General features: G+C 42.3%; 1 pseudogene; it reads right to left on the bottom strand.

Annotated features, from left to right (window-relative positions):
* Positions 1–3,233: 3,233 nt before the first annotated feature.
* On the bottom strand, positions 3,234–7,350 carry LOC142832415 (prolyl-tRNA synthetase associated domain-containing protein 1-like; annotated as a pseudogene).
* Positions 7,351–7,684: the final 334 nt, after the last annotated feature.

Genomic DNA, 7,684 nt, shown 5'->3' with positions numbered 1-7,684 from the left:
AAAACTGCCAAGAATGTGACAAGCTGCAAAATTAATGTCTTTGTGGGGGCTGGAGTGATGGTTCTGTGAGTAAGAGCATTGGCTGCTCTCGCAGAGGAACCAGGTTCAATTTCCACATGGCAGCTCACAACTGTCTGTACCTCCAGCTCGAGGAAATCCCAGCGCCCTCTCTTGGCCTCCACAGGCAATGTGAACAGGTAGTGCACAGACATTCATGCAGATAAAACACATAAGATAAAAATAAACCTTAAAAAATAATTTTCATGTTTTATTTTTACTTACACACTTGAGGCAGCCAGCTGAGTCTTGCCACATCATTCTTCCAAAGCCTGTTTTCACTACAAACAAGACAACCAGGGTCTACAAAGCCTGTTTTCACTACAAACAAGACATCCAGGGTCTACCAAGCCTGTTTTCACTACAAACAAGACATCCAGGGTCTACCAAGCCTGTTTTCACTACAAACAAGACAACCAGGGTCTACAAAGCCTGTTTTCACTACAAACAAGACATCCAGGGTCTACCAAGCCTGTTTTCACTACAAACAAGACATCCAGGGTCTACCAAGCCTGTTTTCACTACAAACAAGACAACCAGGGTCTACCAAGCCTGTTTTCACTACAAACAAGACATCCAGGGTCTACAAAGCCTGTTTTCACTACAAACAAGACATCCAGGGTCTACAAAGCCTGTTTTCACTACAAACAAGACATCCAGGGTCTACCAAGCCTGTTTTCACTACAAACAAGACATCCAGGGTCTACAAAGCCTGTTTTCACTACAAACAAGACATCCAGGGTCTGCAAAGCCTGTTTTCACTACAAACAAGACAACCAGGGTCTACAAAGCCTGTTTTCACTACAAACAAGACATCCAGGGTCTATAAAGCCTGTTTTCACTACAAACAAGACATCCAGGGTCTGCAAAGCCTGTTTTCACTACAAACAAGACATCCAGGGTCTGCAAAGCCTGTTTTCACTACAAACAAGACAACCAGGGTCTACAAAGCCTGTTTTCACTACAAACAAGACATCCAGGGTCTACCAAGCCTGTTTTCACTACAAACAAGACATCCAGGGTCTACCAAGCCTGTTTTCACTACAAACAAGACATCCAGGGTCTACAAAGCCTGTTTTCACTACAAACAAGACATCCAGGGTCTGCAAAGCCTGTTTTCACTACAAACAAGACAACCAGGGTCTACAAAGCCTGTTTTCACTACAAACAAGACATCCAGGGTCTATAAAGCCTGTTTTCACTACAAACAAGACATCCAGGGTCTGCAAAGCCTGTTTTCACTACAAACAAGACATCCAGGGTCTGCAAAGCCTGTTTTCACTACAAACAAGACATCCAGGGTCTGCAAAGCCTGTTTTCACTACAAACAAGACATCCAGGGTCTACCAAGCCTGTTTTCACTACAAACAAGACATCCAAGATCTGCAAAGCCTGTTTTCACTACAAACAAGACATCCAGGGTCTACAAAGCCTGTTTTCACTACAAACAAGATATCAAAGTTCTACAAATTCTGGTCCTGATGCTTTATTTTATGCACCTAAAACTGCATAAAATAAAACTCTTTTTCTTAGAGATAGAGTACGGGGAAGATAAAACAAACAAGCATGGAACCTCTAAAACAAGGCAATCATCACTTTTTTTTGCCTTTCTGAAACACAAGCTGGTACAAATTACAGAACCTCTACTAGATAGTATTTTTCAAAGATTAAACAAAACTATAGTTCTTTTAATAACATCTCACTTGATTGTTAGGGAGATAATGGCAAGAGCAATTTTTATATAGTCTAGCCTGTGTCAGATCCTCACTGAATAAACAACTAAATTTTTTCTAGTTTTAGTTTTTCAGATGCCATAACTGAAAGAATATTGCATTAGGATTTTCTAGAGGAACATAACCAAGAGAATATATATTACCAAGGGGATTTACTAAATCAGCTTACATTTGGCCTGGGTATCTGAACAGTGGCTGTTTTACATGCTGGGAAAGTCTGAGAACCTGGTAGGTGCAGAAGACCTAGAAGATTCTTGAAGAGCCTCTGATCTGAAGCCCACATGGGCAAATGTTGATAAAGGATGGCAGTAGCAGCGATGGGACTCACCAAGGAGCACTGCTCCTTCCTGGAACTTCTGAGTCTAGGCTGTGGGTGTCTTCCTCACTTAGTCCTTCCTAGATATGTGCTCACAGACCTGCCCAGAGGAGTGTTTGTTTCCTGATCAAATTCACAACCAAGATTCACCATCACAGAGATTAATAAAGTTATTCTAAAATAGGATAGAAAATTAGGATAGAGGACAAAAGAAACTGACATTTGTAGCACGAATAATAAAAACCCAGATACAAATATTGGACTTCAACCTGAAGATCAGAAAAGCAAAGCAGCCAACCACTAGAGAGACCTTTTACCTCTACCCAGTCTTGAGACTGAACGGGGTGAGATCCTGTCTCTGAATCCTCAGACTCCACACACTACTGAGTTCCTGTCTGTTCCCTTTATATTCCTCTCTCCACCTAGCCACATCACTCCTTTTTCACTCCTGTCTCCACTTCCCTAGTGCTGGGATCGCCTTTGTATTGACCCGTTTCTCTTTTAGACAGATTCTAGCTTGTGTAGCCCAGGATGGCCTTGAACTCAGATCTGTCTGCTTCTGTCTCGGGAGTCCTGGGATTAAAGTTATATGCCACTACTCCCTGACTTGTATGGCTGCTTTGCCCTCTCCTCTTCAGGAAAGCTTTATTTTTTAAAATACAAATAGTATACCGCTATAGCCTTTCTGTTTCTAAATAAATCCTGATGCCATAAGGTATATTTTCCTCCTGAGTATTTTTTTAACTTTATTACATTGGTGTCAGTCTCTCTGGAACTGGAATTACAAAACAGTTGTGAGCTGCTGTGTGGGTGCTGGGACTTGAACCCGGGTCCTCTAGAAGAGCAGTCAGTGCTTTTAACCACTGAGCCATCTCATCAGTCCCTTGCGCCTGAGTTTTAAAATGTAACTTTAATAGTTTGATCATGCCAGGTGATGATGGTGCACGCCTTTAATTCCAGCACTCAGGAGGCAGAGGCAGGTGGATCTCTGTGAGTTCAAGGCCAGCCTGGTCTACAACAGCTAGTTCCAGGACAGGCTCTAAAGCTACAGAGAAATCCTGTCACAAAAAACAAAAAACGTTGCCGGGCGGTGGTGGCGCACGCCTTTAATCCCAGCACTGTGACTTCCACAACCACAGGCAGGCACACGTGATATGTAGGCAAAAATCTTAAGATGAACGATAATCTCCAAATCAAAGACAAAAGTAATAAAACAGCTGACAGAAATGAGTTTATTATAAGCATTAGCCTAATTGGCTTGTTTTTGGACACAGTATCTGAATATGTAGTCCTTGGGTGACCTAGAACTCAAGAGACCAGCCTGCTCTGCCTAGAGAACTAGACCATGCCTAGCTCCCAGTCAGCTTTTAATCGAAGTTTAGAATTATGGGATCATGTCCTGTAGCATTTACAAATATGAGCAAGTCTTCAAGACTCAATTCCATGGTTGCAGCATTAGTCACTGGATGGAAGTATACTTCTTCATGTCCACCTTCCAAAAATGCTGAATCCTAAACAAACTTAACCATCTCTATCATCACAGAAGAGTGCCAAGGTGTGGCACAGCCTTGACCAATTTTCACTTTTTCTAGCATGGCTGTTTCATCAGCAAACCGAAGATTTCCACTCCCAACTCCTAACTGCTTGCCAAGATCATTTAATTTGTCTATCATGAAGAACTGCTACCAGCCAGTAGTTTTTCTTCTTTTTCTTACTGTGTGCTCCTTTCAAATGTTGAATATGAAGCATCATTTCTTCTACTGTAAACACCTGCAAAATATCACACACATAAAGTAGCACACATACACACATATGTACAACCACAGTTGTACCTAATTTGCCTGGTGGCTGAAAGACTTGGGGAGTACTCTGCTCTGAATTTAACTAGTAGAGACCCATCTCTATTCATTATAAATGTTTTTTATTTTGCTTGAGGTTGAGCTTTTGGTGCTGGGGATGGAACCAGAGCACTATGCATGCTAGACAAATTGGGTCCCTCTGATCTAAACCCTCAGTTTCCAAATACTTTATAGACCTTGTACCCTGTTAAAATGGTACTCTGGGTAGGGTTAGGAACAAGAGTTCAGATAACTGCACAGCAAAACCCTGTCGGAGAAACAAGCCTTAAGTCATTACAGTTGCTAACCTCAGGATCTCGGTTTTTCTTAGGCCAGTTTTCTATCCCAGAACACTAACAAAGCCGCAGGTGCCTGAAAAGCTTACTGCTTTTGAATTTTTTGCAGTAAAAGTTTGTGGCTGTCCTTAATATTTTCTTCCAGAATACCTGACAATCTCCACTATACAAGAACACTGCAGGAGAACTTAAGACCCTGGGTTAGTACATAAAGAACATTAAAGGAAAAAAAGGCACCGTACACATGAATGTAACTAACTGGAAGGAAGGTCAGAAAGCAATTTTGTGTGACCTTTGTAAAGATGGGGAATAGTAACCATGTATTTTTCTCATTATAAAATGTGTACCTCAAGCCATACCTAACTTCATGGTAGTTTCCATAAACTACCTTGCAAATCTCCAGTACAATAACTCATGTTAAAATTATTAAGGTATTTTTGTTTATGACACGTACAGGTGTGCAGGGGCAAAAGAAGGCTGAGTCCACTGGAGCTGCAGTTTTAAACAGGCAGTTAAGAGCTCAATGTGGATACTGGAAATCAAATTCGTGTCATCTGCAAGAGAAGTACGTGCTCTTAACGGCGAAACCAATTCTCCAGACCCAGGACTTTTCTGTAATTGTTTGCGAAATGATTGTTGCCTTGCTGCGGTGGTATCCGAACTATCCAAAGTAGTAAAAATCAAACCCACCTTAATGACCGGCTTTGGTCTTTGGTACCTGGTACAGCACAGGTACTTATATAGGTTTGCCACTTAAGTGGAGGCGTTGCAGCTAAGTACCTTCATCTGCATAAGGCGGCAACCCATCCCGCCTTCTTTAAGTCACACCCATCATCCCAAGACAAGTTCATGATAACCGTAGTTTCAAATCGAAAGACCTGCAAGTTCCTGTTGGATCCAAGAAACACGCTATGGCCCCGACGCCGGCCCCGAAGCCTCACCTCGGAGTGCTACACGAGCTCGGTGAGGATGGTGAGGGGGCCTAACCTCTGCTCTAACTCCGCCCACAGCTCGGGCGGCGCAGTTTTTCCCCTACGCCCGAAGGCTGACAGAGGCGCCTGCCCGGAAGTGTCGCAACTTCCCCGGCGCTTGGCACAGAGCACGGCCTGGCGCCCAGGTCTAGCCCGACTGAGGACCACCTGAGTCGCCGTTCACACCCGTGGAAAGCTCCACATAGGGTGCTCGTCCCGGGGCTGCGGCACTGTGATTTCATAGCTTTCCAACTATAATTTGTAGCGTACCGTTTTTTCTTTTTAAATTGTATGTGTATGGGCGTTTTATTTTTATTTATTTTTGCGTGCATTTCCGCGCACCACATGTGCGTGAGGAGGCTGAAAGAGGGTGTTCAATTTCCTACAGGTAGAGTTACGTATGGTGACTTATGTGGGTTCTTCCGCTGCAAGAACAGCCAGTACTCCAACCCGTTTTGGTATTAGAAATATTAGTAGTGCAACGATTCACTCTTTGCCGTGGTCATCTTAATACCTTTTGGCCGGGGATCTGCAGCCATGTTGGGACCACTTGCCATTGAGTTTCCAATTCCACCTTAGTATTCCACTTAAAGATTTAAATTAAGTGGGAGTGCAAGCTGATACAGCCCCTTTGGATGTCAGTGTGGCTGGCGATTTCTCAGAAAATCAGGAAACAACCTTCCTCAAGACCCAGTAATGCCACTTTTGGGTATCTATCCAAAGGATGCTCAATCGTGCCACAAGGACATGTGCTCAGCTATGTTCATAGCAGCTTTGTTTTTCATAGCCAGAACCTGGAAACAACCTAAATGCCCCTTGATTGAAGAATGGATAAGGAAAATGTGGTACATTTACACAATGGAGTACTACACAGCAGAAAAATATAACGACAGCTTGAATTTTGCAGGAAAATGGATGGAGCTAGAAAACGTTATTTTGAGTGATGTAACCCAGACACAGAGAGACAATTATCACATGTACTCACTCATAGGTAGTTTTTAAACATAAAGCAAAGAAAGCCAGCCTACAAACCACAATCCCAGAGAACTTAGACAACATATAATCTACATGGGAAGTAGAAAGTGAAAAAGACAAAATCTCCTGAGTAAATGGGAGCATGGGGACCTTGGGGGAAGATTGAAGGGGGGAGAGGAGAGGCAGGGAGGGGAGCAGAGAAAAATGTAGAGCTCAATAAATATCAATTAAAAAGTAAAAAAAAAAATTTAGATTAAGGCTCATATACAAAATGAAACATTGATATGCTCAGAGTTGTGTTTACAGTTTCTCTCAGAGCTCAGGATTGCAAAATTTTTTAACTTTTTAGCGTAAACCTATCTTTTGTATTATTTTTGTGTTTTGTCTGTATGTCTGCACCACCTTCGGAGACCAGAAGAGGGCGCAGGATGCCCTGGAAATGGAGTTAAAGATAGTCAGGAACTACCTTGTAGGTGCAGGCTCAGGTCCTTTGGAAGAGCAGTCAGTGCTCTTAGCCACAGAGTATCTCTCCAGCCCTTTAAAATGTCCCTTAAGACAGCAATTTGATGTTTTATATATATATTGTTTGGGTCATGGAATGATGGTCTTGTGGTGCACAGACTGGTATCAAACTCATCCTGAATAGCAACACGATAGTGACCAGGGAGCCATCCCAAATTCCTTCTTTTATTATTTCCTTGTTTTGTGTATCTGTGTTCATTAGACGATTGAAGCCTCCTTATATTTATATTCTATATTTTGCTTTTTTTTCCCTGTTGCTAGCCTAATTCCTATTTTAATAAATATTTCATGTAGCAGGATCATAATTGTTTGCTTACTGGGTGCAGGGAATGGAACCAATGGCCTCATGCATGTTAGATAAGCACTGTACCACTGAGCTACCCAAGCCTGGATCACCATTTTTAGCCACTTCCACATTGATGAAGATGTTTATTGTTAGTCAATTCTGGTATTCTTGACTTGTTTACCAAAATAACGATTCTAGATTTACTAGCCATGTGTAAATTAACCTACTGCGCATTTTCGGTGGAGGCTGGGGGAACACTTGTGGCAATCAGTTCTCTCCTTTGCCTGTGCAGGTTCCAAAATCAAGCTCAAGTCATAAGGCTTGGCAGAGAGTGCTTTCCCAAACTTTAATGGCATTTTTGACAGAATTCTTAGAAGATAATTTTTGATCAAAGGGACATTTTGTTGTTTAATATGTATTTTTCTGGTGTGTGTGTGTGTGTGTGTGTGTGTGTGTGTGTGTGTGTGTGAGAGAGAGAGAGAGAGAGAGAGAGAGAGAGAGAGACTGAAAAAAATAGCAAAGGAGACAGCTTAATGTTTTGTTTCGGTTTGAGGAGCTTATTTTGTTTTGAGACAGTGGCTCACTCTAGCCCAGACTGGGGTGGAACTCAGAGATCAGTCTAGTGCTGCCACCAACTACTGGGTGGGACCTAAGATGCCTGGCACCTTTTTGGGTTCTTTGTTTTTCTAA

Source organism: Microtus pennsylvanicus, chromosome 12, assembly GCF_037038515.1.
Source record: "Microtus pennsylvanicus isolate mMicPen1 chromosome 12, mMicPen1.hap1, whole genome shotgun sequence".
Classification (NCBI taxonomy): Eukaryota; Metazoa; Chordata; class Mammalia; order Rodentia; family Cricetidae; genus Microtus; species Microtus pennsylvanicus.
This window is presented reverse-complemented; position numbering and strand designations above follow the sequence as displayed.